Source organism: Sitophilus oryzae, unplaced genomic scaffold (assembly GCF_002938485.1).
Source record: "Sitophilus oryzae breed Bouriz unplaced genomic scaffold, Soryzae_2.0 scaffold_213_pilon_pilon, whole genome shotgun sequence".
NCBI lineage: Eukaryota > Metazoa > Arthropoda > Insecta > Coleoptera > Curculionidae > Sitophilus > Sitophilus oryzae.
The window spans coordinates 666,400-685,075 of NW_022146767.1; the positions used below are offsets into that span (position 1 = coordinate 666,400).

An 18,676-nucleotide genomic window follows, 5' to 3' on the forward strand; every position below is an offset into this window, starting at 1 on the left:
CAGTCAACTTATTCCTATGCGCGGATGAGCGTCTTCAAGACTCTTCCTTCGGCCAGGGTCACGACGCCGCCGAAGAGGAATCGGCCTACGTTTGGCTAAACAGGCTGGACACGGTGGAGTACGATATTGGCGAGTCTGAATATTATAAAAATTTGCAAAGTAAAATATGTTGGAAAAATAATTAGTCCATACATATATAAAAGCTCAAAGGGTTTTTTTGTTGCATCCATCCCGCCGAAAGCGCTTTACCAATCTTGATGATTCTTTTTTTAAATGAAAGGTATATATGTGTAGATTTGTTATGAAGTATTTTTATAGTGCTTAATGGCTATTTCTTTGTGTAAAACGACTAAATACTAAAACATACCTGAAAACACCTACACACAATACCTCCAGAAATAAATTAGTTGTCATTGTCAGTGGTGTGTCAGTTAGATTATATATTACGTTTTTAGATATTTTAGAGTGAGTTGATGCCGCCAGCTTTAGATACATAAATATTAGCACAAAGGTTCGTTTAAACGACATTAGTGAATTAGCTACACAAAGCGATTTTAGGAAATTCATCCTCTTAGAGAGTAAAATTATCTCGGAACAGTTTGTTGTATGAAAATTCCTTACTATTTCGTCTAGAAGAATGAAATCCTACAAAAAGAATTAGAAGAAATTTTTGAAATTCATCAACCAAATGGGTAAAGTTAGTAAAAATTTATATAAAACTTGGTGACGTCTGGATTATACACATAAAAATTGGCACAAAGGTAAAGCGAATTTATGAAATTTATACCCTTAGGGAGTAAAATAGGGAATGAAAGTTTGCTGTACGAAAATGCAATACTATAACATTATAAACCAGACAGTATAAAATTTTATACAAGGGTTTATTTAGTGACATCCATAACGAAATATATCTTCCTCAATTATCCTTCAAAGAATAAAAAATAACCTATAAAGAGAGTATTAGTGCTCTTAATAAATAAAAAAAAGATGTAATATAAAAAACATCTGTATGCCCACTAGCTCTCTATAAAGAAGTAAAAAATCATTTAAATCAATGCATGAAGGATTCGAGGTGTAACGCGAACGTAGTCGCGAGAAAAAGCTAGTAATTTATTAAATTATTTTATTTAACTCATTAATTTTCATTGAAAAGGAATTTTTGTAATTCGCCACTATATTAGTTAAAAACTAAGAAACCCATATCAAATTTAAGTTTTGCGATTTTGACTTATACTTTTTACAAAATCTGAACACATTTTAAAAGAAAAAAAGTTTTTGATAATATTTTTGTAGATTGACTACAAGTTGTATAACATAAATTTCTACGACCGGTCTACCTAGTGGATAGTGGTCTGCAGCATCGCCTGGTGGTGCCAACGTGGGCCTGTTAATCTGTGACGTGACGCACAACAGCCAAGAAAAACAGAAGTGTGGCTAAGAATTTAGTAATTTAAAAAAAGTCTTTTAGATACAGTAGTAGGTATTAAAAAGTTTTGTGTTTAAATGGGGTTTGCCTTTAACAGTTAAAAATTATATCGTAAAGTGTAACTTTCCGTAAGAATTCTTTATCTGTCATTGATCATGATCTGTCATCATGTTAACCTGATGTTTTGTATGTTATTTTGTTTTTTTCGAGGTTTTTTTGCTTGTTTTACGGATAGGTGCGATCGCATAATTATTATTGATAATGTTTTATTTAATGTTAACACTACTACTTTTTCAGTGAATCTTTAAATCAGTTGTTTTTTGTTAAGTTCGTTATTTAAACATATGTATGTAATACACTCATATTAACACTAATCATATTTTTACGTTTTTATTCATCATTTTCAATGCCCCCCCGGTTGCATCTTTGTAAAGAACTGTGAATTTTTTTTAATTGAGACATGTTATGTTTTTTAATTCTCGTTGTGGTCCATAGACTTAATACAGTCCAGTTTGGTCTGTCGGATTGACGCAAAAACTCCTTTCCTTAGGGTCGTTGGAAGAAACCCAAACGACATGTGTGCGTCTCTCGTCTCCCGTCGAAGGTAAGCGACCTCGTCCGGAAATAGTAAAAATGCGTAACGCAAAGTTCACACTCGACGAAGGATATGTAATTGCGCTCCGATCTCCTTGAAACTCGACATTTTTGTGGCCAGCTATCCTTGTTATCTCGACGACTATTAACGACGACATTTAGTATACTCCAGTGAATCGTATTCGTAATTTCGGTTTGATAAAGGTTTATAGAAAAGCATTTACATAAAAAGTTATGCCAAAATTTGACTACAAAAGAATATTGTAATATATAGTCATCTATAGTTATCTAACAAACCCTGATTTACTGGACAACCAATTTATCAAGAGTTGTGGTAAAAATCATGACCGCTGTTCCAGAAAACGAAAATTTATTGTTCAAACACACCGGCCAACAAGAAAGCAATTTTTCTCAATTCTCTTTTAAAAACAGTCGGTGTTTGTCGTCTTTCCTCGTTTTGAAAACTTTGCTATTGTTCTTTATTAGAACTGTGCAAAGAATCGTAATGAGGAACGAGGTGTAAATACTTCATCATTGTTTGTTGAGTTTCCTGTAGTAGAAACTTTAGTTTCATTATTTATTTATGATATGCCTGGAGAGATTGCTATAATGAAATTAAAATTGGGAAGTTTTTTTAATTAAGGGAAAATGTAGTTAAAAGTCATGTACTAATTTAAAAACTTGAATAATGTATCTTATATAGCTATTACGGAAAATGATCTCCACTAACTGGACCAGAACTGTTCTACTTTCCAAGCGGAAACCAACTTAAAGCGGAACTGAAGAACCCGGAAGACTCCATCCGTAACCTGGAATTGGTACCTCCAACGGTCTAAGATACTCGAAAAAGTTCCTCAGAACTTACGACCGAGAAAAATCAAAGATTTTCTTTGATTGAAGTAAAACAATCTTCGGATTGTCACGGGGATTCTAACAGGACACTGTCTCCTTAACAAATACCTCAGTAGATTGCAGCTGAGAAACAACGGTGAATGCAGATTCTGTGGGGAAAATGGGGAAACACCAGAACACCTTATCACTGAGTGCGCCGAGACGAACAACCTTTCGTGCTATAAATTTGGGTACGGCAGATGGCGAAGATGGAGAGCTGGCCTCTATGGAGCCGTTTCAGATACTGGCTTTTGTCATAGCCCTGAGACTGTATGATGAGTTATAACTCGTTATAACTCATCAAGATTCAGACATTCAAAGCAATCAAATTCATAATAAAATAAAATAATTTAAAAAAACGAATAACAAAAATGTTAAAACCAAAGCAACCAAAACTCAAAAATCAAAAAATTTAAAGAGAAGACCGAAGAAAACGAAAAACTAAGATTGGACATTGAAGAAATTGTTTTAAAACATAGCTATGAATGGAACTTGAAAAGCACAATGGTAAAACAAAATATAAAGAAAAAATAAATTAATATTAAATTTTCTTATACTTTTTAATATCTGTCCCTACCCACAAACTATCTTGCCTACGCTACTGCTTAAATCTAAATCTAAATCCAACGGTACCGAGCATAATCGCCAGACGATAAAATCTGAATCCGCAAAGCCATCCTTCTTCTATCGCGATCTAATGAAGACCAGCGAACAGTCTCCGACAAGCTGAGAGATCTGGGCTACGGACAAGAGTGACCTTGACTGACCCAACAGCCCAATTTTTAAAGCTATCATAACCGACTGGCCTACTGACCTCTCTGGACTGGGGTCAATAACCGGTGAAAGAGAGGTAGTACCGGCGCGTCTTGGAGGTAGGATGTGATCAACATGGCGGAAGACTTTGTACGAGATGTCGACGAGACTTTATTAAAATATGTTTTTTTAATTGTTTTTTCCCTTTAATATATTTAATAAAGTTATATATTTTCTAGTTACAAAGTAACAGTGAGTTTTTTGCTGTGTATATGCAAATAAACACACCGGAAAAGTCGAGGGATATTACAATTTTATCCAGCCATCGTCAGTAATTTTATTTTTTGCATTTCTGATAATAAAATAATAAATAAAAATAAACAAATAGTTTACAGGACGTATTGGAAATAAAAATGCGAAATTTACCGAATTTTTTAAATTTGCCTTGATTTTTATTGAACTCAAAAAAATACACACATTTTTTTTATTCTAAACTGTGAATTAAAAAAAAATAAAACAATTTTTACAATTCTACTGTTCATTACAGCCCTACATCGTCTCTCCATGCTCCTGATCAGGTTGTCGATCTCTTCTTGAGGTACAGCCTGCCACGCTGCATTCACGGTCCGAACCAGATCCCTGCGAGTTTCACGAGGCATACCAATTCTCAAAATTCTTCTTTGGACCGCGTCCCATACTTGCTCGATCGGGTTGAGGTCAGGAGATTGTGCCGGCCAGGGTAAGATGTTTAATTGATGAGCATTGATAAACTCACTTACCACCCTGGCTGAATGAGGCCGTGCATTGTCATGCATGAGAATGAAGTTTCTCCCAAAATCATTGGCATATGGTAACACGACAGGCTCAAGAATTAAATCACGATATGTGATTTCTGTTAGAAACCTTTCAAGAAAAACGAGATCGGTTTTTCGGCCTAACTGGACTCCTCCCCGGACCATAACTGTTCCACCTTGATAAGGGTGCACTTCCTGAACATGATCCAACCGAATAAGATTTCCTGGGTCTCTCCATACCCTAAGCCTTCTCGAATCCGGATGAATTCCAAAGCGTGACTCATCCGTGAAGAGAACATTGGCCCATTGTTCATTCGACCACTGAACATGATCTTGAGCCCACAAATATCGTACCTCTCGATTTTCTCTCGTTAGGGGTTGAGCTGTCCAGGGGCGTGTGCTTCTTAAGTTGACCTCTCTTAATCTATTGTGAACAGTGTCAGGAGTAACGATTGCATTATGTGTTTCCTGGAGAATTATACTAAGCACTGGTGCTATAAGAGTCGGTCGGCGTCGAGCATTTAATTGTAAAAAATGATCTTGCTGAGGGGTAGTAATGCGATGTCGCCCTGTGTGCCTTTCAGCAACATCACCACTTTCACGGTAGCGTGCACTTAATCGCGATATTACACTTTGCGTTGTATTTAATGCTCTAGCTACGTCGATTTGGCGCATTCCAGCTTCGAGCATACCCATGGCCCTTAGCATTTCGTCTCTGTTAAGGTGTCTACTCTCCATAATGTTGTTTAATACTATACAAAGTTATTTGAATGAATTCTGGCCAGTTATCATAAAAACATACCCAGTACAGGTTAAATTCGAACAATTGATGCTAGGTGCTTTTTATACATTTGACAAAAAATGCACCAACACTTCCGCAAATATCCCAAATTTAGAAATAACTAGTGTGACTACTTCGTTTCAATCGAAGTAGAAAGAATCGGCCTACAAATATGTGGTTGCTTATTCAAAACATTTATTTTTAACTTTAATAAAATTATATCCCTAGATTTTCCGGTGTGTGTATATTAAACATTTAAATATGATTTTTAGTTTGCTAGTATGATATGACCTATTGCGTCCCTCTTTCTTGAGTCATACAGTTTCAGGGCTTTGACAAAAGCCAGTATCTGTGACGGTTTTACAGAGGTTAGTTCTCCATCTCCGATGTCAGTCCTATACCAAAGTTTGTGGCATGAATGGTTGTCGTCTCGGTGCACTCAGTGATGTGGTAATTCCCCCATTGTCCTACAGAATCTGCATTCGCCGTTGTTTATTAGCTACAACTTCTTAGACGTCTTAAACCGTTGGAGGCTTCTCATTCCAGGTTACGGATAAAGTATTACAGGTTCTTGAGTTCTGCTTTAAGTTGTTTTTCACTTGGGAAGCGGAACGGTTCTGGCCTAGTTTCTAGAGTGTTCGCTCCTTTTATAGCTAGATCGTTCGCTTTTTCATTACCTTATATCCTTTTTGGCAGGTTGGCACCCAGAGTAGGAAGACTTTATTTTCCTGAAACAGACACATAACATGACAAAATTTCCTCAGACACATAACACTCCAAAAATTCCCCATACTATTTCAGAATATATTATGTTATGATCATTTTATTTTAAAGTAATGTTCAGAATACGTTCGCTGTGTAAGAATTAAATACAAAGTTGTGGGACAGATATTAATTTGGAAATATAAAATATATCTTTCATGTTATATTCTATCAAGTGCAAATTGCATAATGTGTGCGTTATGTCGCTAATGCAATAACTCGTGTGTTATTAGTTTATGTGATTTTACGAAACGCGCTTTAATTGGTTATTTACACACCAAACTCTATTAAGTCCTATTATTTGAACAAATAAAGTGTCGTGACAATGTTTTACTTTTGATATTGAAATATCTATTGATTTTACCTTAATTAAATCAGAACAAGTTTAAGTATACATGTGTGTTTAATTTATATAAAACTTCTTTAGTATAATATATTTACTTTCTACAATTGAATTTCTAAATATATGGCCAGGTATATGTTGTAGCTAAAGGTTTCTTAAACTTAATAGTCTTAAAAATGAAGGCTATAGAAAAAAAAGATACCTTATTTCAGTAGAAGTTAATTTACATAGTCTATAAAAATTGTCTATTGCCATGGATAGGTCTTGATCCTTCTGCTCTTTCCACGCTCTGATTATAAAATCTAAAAAAAATCTAAAATGAAAAGCTTGGTAAATTAAAAAATATAATTTTGATTTTAATTAGAGGTTTGTTAAATTAACGAGTATTTTCTTAATTTACAAAGTCTGCAAAAAGAATGCCTAGATAATTCCTTGCTATAATTATTTGAATTTATGAAAGACATTCGTTTAATAAAATAGCAATGCCGTTTTAAAAATAGAGCTCACCAAATCAAGATTCCTTTCATACCTAAACACACGAAAGCTTTTTTAAGAATTTAATCTTTGTTCCTTTCGTATTAACCCAGTAACCTGAGCCCATGTCAACGACCTCCCGAAATGTTCGGAACGGAAGCATCGTTTTGTGTATTCCAATACATCAGTATATGCGCATATATGTATATGTTCGGGCAAACTATGCAAGAAAAAGCAGCAACTCTAGATATGAAATCGGTATTACATACGTAGACTATTAGCCATAAATTTTACTCTAGGTTATCGGGCGTGTGAATTTATAAGTCTATTACCCCTGCATTATCAGCGAAAAAAATACTGCAGGGACAAGAAGCATATTATAATGAGCTTGTGTAGTAAAAATGATTTATATTGTTTTTTAGATAAATCTACTATTTTTTATTCCGTAAACTTTGCCACTGGGACTTTTTCAGATCTATTGTGATCCCCTTCTGATCCCTAAGTTATATTTTCCAGTCCTATCCTTTTTAAAAGTTCTAGAAATTTGGAGGCTGAATCTTCCAATATATAGTAGTCCCTTTGTAGCTTTAGAACTAGGTCTTTGCATAAGGGCTTCCTATGCCTGTGCAAAACTTCTAGGATTCAAAAGGGGCCTAGTCACGTCTAAGGCCAGGAATGACAGCTTCACTGCTTTCATCTGTGTGACTACTCGGCATAACACAGGGTTGCCACAAGAAAATTTTTGATTGTGCAGAACTTGACCATAAAAATATGTAGCATTGTGTAGCCATCCATGACCAATAACTGTAAACTCTCCAATCCAATAAGACGTCAAATTTCAAAGCATGATTACTCAGTCTCACTTCCACTTGTTTGTTTTGTTTGGTTTGGGTATACGTCAATATATTTATTTTCCATTTCATTTCCTCTCATACCAGCAAGGATTGCAGTGACGTCAAAATTGATGCCGCGAAACTAACGATAATAATTTCGTTAGTTTCGCGGCATCAATTTTACATCGTTAGTTTCGCGGGCAAATTAGTCGGATAATTTTGTTTAAAAACTGTAAACTATTCAGGACTGTTTAATCGGCCAAATTTGTCCATAGAAACTGCAGTCCTTGCCAACATGGGAGGAAGTGAAATAGGAATTGAATAATATTCACGTATGCAAACGAGTGGAAGTGAAACTGTGGTCTACAGTGACGTAATTGAGCAGTGAAATTTGGCCAAAGTACGTATTATGTATTATTTAAGAGATTAAGCAATCCTGTCTATTTACTGTTATTGGTTATTGTCTATTGGTCCTTGACTCATGACCCAGTTCATACTCTGACATTTTACTGAACACCTGAACACTGATCGAAATTTAAAGTACACTTGCGGCCCTTTTTTGATGTACTAACTTAGATAACTTAAAAGCTAAAAAATTAGCTTTAGTTAGCTGGTTTACTGTTCTGCTATTATTTTTTTATACGAAATATGAAAATTTTCAAAATGTCGAGCTCGGGCGATTGTGGTGTAGTTGTGCAATAATTAATGCAAATGTGTAGCAAAGTACACAATTGTGTAGCTTGTGGCAACATTGGCATAACATTAAGAACAAAGTTTGTAAATTCTTCATTAACTTCTTATAAAAACAACTAAAAAAAAAATCCAACAAATTTAAAATTTTCAAAAAAAAATTTTTTGGGGAAAAACCTCATAGACGTGTTTTTGCGATCGAAATATACCAAAAAATGTTGCACTTATTTAAGACTCACCCTGTATAATCGAATGCATTCGAGATAGCACAAATTAAATCAAACTCTCACGTCTCTTGTGTTTGATAGGCAACAAACCGTTCAATTAAAACGTTAAGACCTTTCCTTATCCTTCTTCGTTTTGATTGACATTTCTGACAATTATACCACGACGGCACGGCTTCGACATACGAAAACCGGTAATTTAATAACGACGCAACCTATTTTCGATTGCCGATCTTCGTCTTCCCGAAAGGGCGTTTATAATTGATAGCAATTTTAGTAATCGGCCGACCGTCTTCCGAAATCGTGTAGGTGGTGTGGCTGTACCTATTAGAGCTTGGAGACGTGTTGGTGTACCACGGTGTGGTAAAAGGCGTTATTGTTCTGGTTTCGCTCAATAAGGATTAGATCCGCTTGGGAAGATGGCGACTGCTGTATTTTTTATGTTATATGTAAATAATGAAGTGTTACAACAGAGTTTTTATAGTTCGGAGCGAGTTGAGATTACCAGAAAAATCAAACTACTGCAAGCATTTTTGTACATACATTTATACGAACTTTTTTACTTATTTTATCTACAGAATATGCTAACGAAGTTTCCCAAATTTTCTGTTCGGACCATCCTGTATTTAAATGAATATGATACCAACCAAAATTTTATCCGGAGTTTGAATATGATTCTTTAGCTTTAGTAATCATTCTGTATAATAGTTGTTGGCAATTAATTTATCATTCCTCATTCCTCAGAGAGAACACTCATCTTCATTATCATACATTCAAAATTATCAAAACATCCACTATTACAATTAAATGTATTTTCCTACCTTGTTACATAAGAATAATTTATCGGTCACATCTTTTGTAATTTATTCATAATTACAGCGCGTAATAATTAATTAATAATGGCGTTTGAAAAGTATCTACAGGCATACTACATGACTGGAAATAGACAAAAATCGAAATAAATGCATATTACACAAGAGAGGTCGGCTGGATATTATTCTAACATGTCGCCGTACACATGTTCTCTTTCATTTAACATGACATAATACTAATGTAATAAATAAATAGTTTGTCTTTGAAATTCCGCAAAATACCTCTTTGGTTGCATATGTAAAATATGAGTACATGAATATTGTTATGAGAGCCATTCAAAAATAGGTATAGCTGCAATGAAAATGCAATGTGATAAATAAGTTTGGTACATATTATGCATTGTTTTGAAATTTCTTTAAGTAAATAATTACTAGACATCGCTTACGATTTATTTTTTGCTAGTGCAGTTATTGAAACTACAAAACACTCCGGTACAAGGTTTGTGTGATGTAACGCTATTTCGGGTAGTAAAAAATAAGCGAAAAAGAATCCGAACTAGGCGTCGTGTTGTGTTGTGACAATTTCAAATGTCCGAAGACCAGCTGCAAACCTTAATGGACAAACTGACAGAAGAAAGTACCAGGGGGGGATGAGTCTAGAGATTAACACCGTCAAGACAAGAACTATGATTTTCGACAGACATCAGCAAGACAATGAAAACACCGACATAATGGCAAACGGCGTCCATCTCGAAACCACGCAGAGATATATTTACTTGGGTGAATTGAACAGCCAGCTAGACCATTGTAAGGAAATCAGAAGAAGGATTGAAATAGCTAGGGCTGGTTTCCTCAACATGCGGAAGTTCTTATGCCATCCGAGAATAGCTATACCAACGAGGCTAAGAATATTAAAATGTTATGTTTTCCCGTACTTCAATATGGATACGAAACATGGACGCTAAAACAAGAAGACATCAAACCCCTTAATGCGTTTGAAATGTGGATGTATCGTCGGATGCTGAGGATAACCTGGACCTATAATGGTGCACTCAGAATTCGAAGAAATACAGCTCATCTTCTTCTTAAGGTGCAGTGCAGATTCCTGCGTAGGCGTTCATCTTTTTCTTCCTCATCAGATGGTTCTGTTAACTGCCGCGACTTGGAGTGCTTGGAAGTCCTGTATGCCTGTCCAATGACGAATATTTCTCAGCCAGGATAGCTTCCTTCGTCCTATTCCCATTTTGCCACCCTCTATTTTACCCTGGAGAATTAGACGCTGAAAGTGATAGCGTTCTCCACGTAGTATGTGTCCTAAATAGACTATTTTCCTCTTCTTGATGATTTCGAAGAGATCGCGTTGTTCCAGACCAGCTCTTCTGAGAATGTCTTCATTCCTCACACGGTCGACCCAGGGCACTCTTAGCAGTCGTCGTAGGGTCCACATTTCGAAGGCTTCAATTCGGTTTATTGTTGCTACCTTCAGTGTCCATGCTTCCACACCATATAACAAAACGGACCAGACATAGCACTTCACCATTCTGTATCTAAGGCCGAAGTTCAAATTCTGTGAGAAATCTTCGCAGTCTCAGAAAAGTAGATCTTGCTTGTTCGATCCTGCATTTGATCTCCTGATCCGGATCCCACGTTTCGTTAACCATGCATCCCAAATATTTAAATTGTGTGACCTGCTTGATGACCTCTCCATTTAAGTAAATTCTGGTGTTCGGGATATTGTTTCTGCTAACAGCCATAAATTTAGTTTTTGTAGTATTTATGTTTAAACCCAGTCTTTGACTTTCACTGTTAACCTTATTTAGAAGGATTTTGAGATCATTTGCATTGTCTGCCAATATCACTGCGGCATCCGCATATCGGATATTATTAATTGGAATACCATTTATTTTCAAACCAATGGGACTATCGGTGATTGACTCAGTGCATGCTCTTTCCACATATAAATTGAACAACATTGGAGATACAGCTCATAATAGATGGAAAACGTAGCATAGGGAGGAAAAAGAAATCATGGCTACATAACGTAAGAGATTAGACCCACACCGATCGAAACACTCTTATTCACCAAGCTTTGGAGAGAGTCATAATAATATGCCATATTAATCGCCAACCTCACCAGAAAATGTACCTAAGAGGAGGAGGACCTTCAAAAATTTTCGTTAAATAGTCCGAATTATGACCCCACTAGCAAAACCGGTGCGTAAAACTATGTTCGCTACCGTAGTTGAACTCATCTAAAACGCTTTTTTAGCTGGAATAATAAATTATAATACAAGTTAGACCCTTCTGAAGATGTCAATATATTTACTTTTTTATTTTTATTTCTAGAATTTTCACAAATTATACTTCCTAACACTTTTAGAATAATTATATAATACATTTTTCGTATATTCGCTATTTAAACCCATGTATTTTTATATATCAGTTTACGATATTCTCCGTTGGTGGAAGCACCGGCGGAGAATGCACCAAGCCTATACATAGCGATAGGTCCAGATATTTCAGTAAAATTTATCTTCCACATCGTTACCTTACAGTTTCATATATTTTAGCAATTTTAGCACATTCTAACACTCGAATTATTCAATTAAATTCAACAAATGAACTTTCAGCGTGTTAAATTTCCGTCATTCAACAGTCATTAAAATCGCTATGGTTTTTCAAACTCAATCTATTACGTAAGGTATTAAAGGTCCGCTTCATATTTACAATGTTTACAATGTATATGAAATATCGAGGCATAATTATTATTGTTCATTATTTATGCATTGGGGACATTGTGCTGTTGTTTCAAAAAAAATGCATCATTGTTTAGAGACTACGAATTTTTTATCGTTTCGATAAAAGTGAAAACAGTAAAAGTCAATGAATAAATTGATTTTAATAATTATAGGTTTGGCAAATTGGTTGTCTGTTTAATAATTAATGTTATTTGAGTCGACCAAACCTATGTGTTGTTTGTTTAATAAAAAAAATAGTTATTTTTTATACAAGACGATAAAATGGTATTTTATCGTCGATTTCGGGAGAAGATAATGCAATTTTATCGTCGTGTATAAAACAATATTTTTTTCCATCAGAAATTATTATTTCAAGGAATTTATTACGAGTAGAAAAAATATTGTGCTGGGTTGGCGTTGGTTTTTATGTAGTTTGACAAATTGTCAATATTTTTTAATTCTCTTTAGTGTCGATTGCTGATTGAATTGGAGCTAGAAATTAGTGTTGGGAAAATTCGAATTAAATAATTACGACTAATTCGATAGTAAATTAAAACTAACTAATTCGATTATCTTTTTCGATATAATCGAGATAAAAATTAGTAGTATTTTATATTATATCTGTGGTAACCGAATTACAAATGAACATAAAACATAACCTGTTATAGACGAATATTAGTAATTAGTACTATTTAGCAGTATTCTTTCGTTCTGAACGAACTGAAAATTTTCACTTAAACTGATTTATAAAGGGAATCGACAAAGAAAGGAACGATCCGATATAGAAAAATCCAGAAATCGTTGTTATTTCCTATATCACGTAGGAATAAATCAGTTTAAGTGAAAATTTTCATTTCGTTCAGAACGAAAGAATACTACTATTATTTGGTTCATTTCCATCTCACTGATAAAATAAAAAGAAATACGAACCGCACGTAAACAAGTACATACTTATATCGTTTTAGAAGAAATTTTAGAGAGGAGGTTTTCAATAGGAATTGAAATGTTTATAAAAGGCCATAACAATAACAATCATAAACTTGGCACTTTTAAATTTAAAACTTTAAATTATGATTGAATAAAGAAGATTTTTTTTTATTCTTTATTCAGTGATAGAATATAGGTATGGCAATGGTTCAGATTTGTTTAAAATAGCCCCTAGACGAGCACTAGCTGTGACGAATTTATTTTTAGGTTAAATTTATAATTCTACTAAATAATTCGAATTATTAATTCGATTGTGAAATATGAATTATTACTAATTATTCGATGGTGAAAATAATTCGATTATTCCCATCACTACTAGAAATGGCTCAAAACGAAATAAGTAAATTACCAACAGATATTCAGGCTGAGGCGACAAACGCCATATCCAAACTACTTCCATTTAAATCTCGAATAACTTATGCAAAGGAATACAAAAATTTTCAAAAATGAAAGCAATTAAAAAACGTGCGAGAAGAAATAAAGTTTTTAACCTATCCTCGCTGTTAAGGTATCATTTAATCTACTCTTGCTGTTAAAGTACTATTATTTTATCTACTATTTTCGATAGATATAAGGCAATTTTAACAGTTGTATATGAAAGAAGTATTGATTATATACCCGCTATATTAATAATTAGTATGAAGTATCGTCTAGAATATCAATTGAATTGATAGTGTTTTTCTATAATCGTTTCTAGGGAAGAAGTTATTAGAGCAATTTGAAGCACTGTACCCAATTACCACTGTACCCGATAATTTCGTAAGAGGGTACAATTATGATGTCAATTAGATTCAATTAGACTTGACAAGTTGACAAGAGAATTGTGTCAGACAGAGAATATAATTACATATCCGGGGATAGTGTACAATAACACACTGATTTAACGAGGACGGAATCATATTTCACACCAGGCTATGTCAAGATGTGTATACAGGGTGTTCCAGGGTGAGCGTGCATTAGAACGTGCGGAGATTTTGTGTACATCTTTGTTTTACAACGAGATCTATAGATTAAAAATATTTTCAATATGGCGGCACTTCCGGAAATACCGAAAGTTGACAACAATAACTTTCTTATTTTAAATGGGTGCTCCCATTTTTATTACACACTTAAATTCTCTGTAAAATTCTATGAATATTGATGCTAAACACTCTATATCTAACATTAACCGTTTTTGAGAAAAAAATAATATTTAAAATTTTTGGACGAAAAAAACTACCTACCCGTCAAAAAAAATTGTATAGCCTAAAAGTCAAATTTAGTGATTACCACAGTCACTGTGACATAAAGAGAAGACATGTGGCTATCTATTTCAGAAATTAAATTGTTCAAATGTCATATAATAATGGCGGTAGCTGTCATGGAATTGGGAAATTAAAAAATTATCACAAATTATTTTTTTCAAATGGAAACCCACTTTTTTTATTTCACTAGTAATGAGGGATTCCAATTCGTTACTTTTTGAGTATACATGTTCCTATACCTAAAATAAATCGTTTTTAAATTATTTAAGATTTAGTTTGAAAACGTATATTTTTCTTGATATTATCTAGCTTTCTTTGACATTAAGTGTCATATAGTCAGACAATTTATTCCTATCTGTCAGAAAACGAATTATTTGAATTTCCTATATATTATTGAGTTTAAAAGGTGAATTTATAGAAATAGGTCTCGTATTTTCGCTCTTTAGTGATATCTATTAGTTGATATTATAAATAATATAACGTATGATCAAAAAAAAACAGCGCAAAGTTGGCTTGGAACTGATGATCGATAACATACTGCTTTTTGAACAAAGTATCACAATATGACATGGCCAGATCTATTGTTTTACATCGCTTGACGTTTAAAGTCATAGGCTCCTGGTTAAAATCAAGAAAAATATATGCTTTAAAACTAAAACTTAGATAACTTAAAAACTATTTATTTTAGGTATAGGAACATGTAGTCAAAAAGTAATGAATTGAAAAGCCTTTTCACTAGTGAAATAAAAAAGTGGGTTTCCATTTGAAAAAAATGATTTATGATAAATTTTTAATCGCTCAATTCTATGACAGCTGCAGTCATTATTATATGACATTCGAACAATTTCATTTTTGAAATAGATAGCCACATGTCGTCTCTTTATGACACAGTAGCTATGGTAATCATCAAATATGACGTTTAGGCTATACACATATTTTTGACAGGCAGTTTTTTTCGTCCAAAAATTTTAAATATTTTTTTTCTCAAAAAACGGTTAATGTTAGGTATACATAGAGTGTTTGACATCAATATTCATAGAATTTTACAGAAAATTTAGATATGCAATAAAAAATGGGGACACCCATTTAAAATAAGAAAGTTGTTGTCAACTTTCGGTATTTCCGGAATTGCCGCCATTTTGAAAATATTTTTTATCAAGGTTGTTTATAACAAAGGACTTTTTACTAATTTATTTTGCTTGTTGAAAAGTAAAACGTGATAACACCATCGCGTTCCGAAAAAAAAGCTGTAAGAAGACTTTCGTGTCGATTTCGACAGCCAAATCTATCAGAATCAGTAGCCAGATCACATAATTGGGTGCATTTCGTTATAGAAGCGGCCAGACGTCATCGTAGCCGGTCCGTTGCACCGCGAGGTCAGCCGAGGTCACACGTGGTTATTCGGTTCCTTCCCCTTCCTCCTCCTCACTTCGGCGTCCCATCGATTCCCGGTGGTTATTTCCCCTTCCTCAGTCTGTCTCTCTTTCTCTCTCGTACTTTAGCCCGTTTGTTCTACCCTTTTCGGTTTTCCACGCAATCGGTTCGTATTACGTAATAAAACCAGAAGGCTGAAAGATTATTCTTCTAAGAAGGTTTGAGATTTTCTTTCGTTTTAAGAAACTGAAAACTTTGTGGTTTTATTTCGCCTTTTATAGAGGACTAAAATATTTGTTATGATTTGATGTAAGAAATTCGAATAATTACTCTATTATTATTGACAGTAAAGTAACAGCTGAATCATTAGAGGTGTATTCCAAATAAGATTGAACGTACTCAAGGTGCGTATTCATTATCCGAACGAACGAACGAATGAAAGTGCGGTATATTTAGACGGGGACCGAACGCATGCGGCCGTTCGTTCGTTCGTTCGCTCGACCATCCGTTTCGAGTCGGTACATCAAAGGCGTTCGCCAACAAATGCCTCCGGTCTTCTCGTGCGGTTCTATCGTACGGTCCCCGTCCATATCACTAGCGAACATTCGTTCGTTCGTTCGTTCGTTCGGATAATGAATACGAAATTCATTATCCGAACGAACGAACGAATGGAAGTGTTGTATATTTAGACGGGGACCGAACGCATCCGTTTGTTCGTTCGCTCGCTCGACCATCCGTTTCGAGTCGGTACATCAAAGGCGTTCGCGTCCGGTCTTCTCGTGCGGTTCTTCTTCTTCGTTCGTTCGTTCGGATAATGAATACGCATCTTTAGGTAGCTTCCAATACCTAACAAATATAACTCCTTTTATATCAGGAAGTTTTATATATTTTAACACATTTTATATTATAACACAACACTGGAAATAGTAGAAGAATATATAAATATAAATACTAGCGTGTACCCCCGACTTCGTTCGCGTCGAATTAATCATTTGTAATGGTGATGATAAAGCAAAGCAAGAATTTCCATTAACATATATACTGGATAAAATTTTCTCACATTTATATCAGCATGAGAAAAAACAATCGAGAAATCCCTCTTTATCGAACCTCTACACCCCACAGTCAATCCGTTTACCAAAAATCAGCTTTAAATGTCAAGCCGTTTAAGCAGAATCGTGATTACTCAATGGTCATATTTTATGAAACACCCTGTATACATTTTTAAAAAATCTTAAAATAGGTAAAGCAACAAAATAAAATATACGTGTTTAAGAGTTTTTCCGAAAAACTCACCGGTTTTTAAATAAAAAATATTCGAATATTTGAGGGGTGGTTTCACCCCCTTAAAATTCGAGTTTCGAAAAATCCCTTCTTATCGAACCTGTACACCCTAAAATTAATCTGTTTTCCAAAAATCAGCTTTTTACGTCAAGCGCTTTAAGCAGGATCGTGATTAATCAATGACCAGATTTTTCAAAACACCCTGTATACATTTTTATAAAATCTTAAAATATGTAAAAAACAAAATAAAATATACTTGTTTAAGCGTTTTTTCGGAAACTTGACCGTTTTTTTAATAAAAAATATTGTAATATTTGAGAGGTGGTTTCACCTAGGGGATTCAATCCCGGACAATTTTATGTTGTCGGGATCCCGGGATTCTGAACCCCGAATCTCGGGATCCAGTAATATTCGAATATTCGGGATTTCAGTAATAATGTTACGAATGTTACTTTCAAAGAACATTTTATTAAAATTAACGTTAATTAGTTAAAACAAAAACAAAATCTTTGGAACACAAAAGTAAGTAAATATTCTTCTTAAACAACATTAAACAAAAATTAAAAATCTGAAACAAAACAAAAAAAACTGGACTGATAATATTATTCCATATTTTTAAAAAAATAACGCAAAAATATAATATTGTCTATTGTGTCATCTCCCATAGCAGAACGAAATTTTGTAACTATCAAGCATGCTGACGAAAAACACCTTTCCGATTCTACACTTGTAGGCGGTATTGTATTTAAAAAATCAAAAGCTAGTTGTAAGTTTGTTCCACGTTGTCCACTCTTCTGGAACGTATCCATTTCATTTTTTATTTGGGCTTCCAAGTTTTCAGTTTTTGTTACTGGTGGCACTGTCATTCGATTTGACATTTTTTTGGTTAACGATTAATCTAGCCTCTCCGAAAATGACACGACATCATTTAAGGCCTGATCCCTGTTCTGAATAGTAGCAATTGGCAAATCTTCATCCGATTCCGAACTATCTGAAGAATCTATTATGATTTTACTTGTTATATATAGTCGTTTTAAGAGGTTTGCTACTAGAAGAATTCAACTAAAAGAGTTTTTGCATATACAACCTTAAAAATCCCGGAATCCCGAAATCCCGGGATTGAATCCCCTAGTTTCACCCCCTTGGAACTGGCATTTCGAAAAATCCCTTCTTATCGAACCTCTACACCCTAGAATCAACCTGTATGCCAAAATTGAGCTTCTTACGTTGAGTGGTTTGAGCAGGATCGTGATTAATCCGTGAGTCAGTCACTTAAGGATTTTATATATTTGTATAGATATTTGGGACAACCTGTACAATGCTCGGGATCTCTACTAGCAGAAATCAACAGAAAACTTAAGTTAGCGTGGAGTGCTTATGAAACAAACTCAATCATATTCAAATCCAGAATGTCACTTTATCTAAAGAAGAAAATATTCAATCAATGTGTCCTACCTGTCATGCGAAACCTGGACATTTAATATGGATATTACAAGGAAACTGCAGGTCTTACAAAGCTCAATGGAACGAAATATGCTGGGAATAACCAAGAAAGACCGTAAAAGAATAGAGTGGATATGACAAAAGACCCAGGTAATAGATGTCATTCACAGAGTCAAATCTCTCAAGTGGCAATGGACAGGACACCTGGCAAGAAGGACAGAGAACAGAT

The 18,676-nt window shown here is 34.4% G+C and overlaps 1 protein-coding gene across 4 annotated transcripts in view; it reads left to right on the forward strand.

Annotated features, from left to right (window-relative positions):
- LOC115884201 (ABC transporter G family member 14) overlaps nt 1-18,676 on the forward strand; it is a 268,509-nt gene that overhangs the window by 232,925 nt on the left and 16,908 nt on the right. Inside the window, exon 1 of one of the 4 annotated variants that reach the window (XM_030902699.1) lies at nt 13,591-13,610. The exons of the other annotated variants lie outside the window; for them this stretch is intronic. The gene's annotated coding sequence lies outside the window, so the exon portion shown is untranslated. Of the gene's footprint in view, nt 1-13,590; nt 13,611-18,676 lie in introns of those variants that run through there. 4 annotated transcript variants of the gene reach the window in all.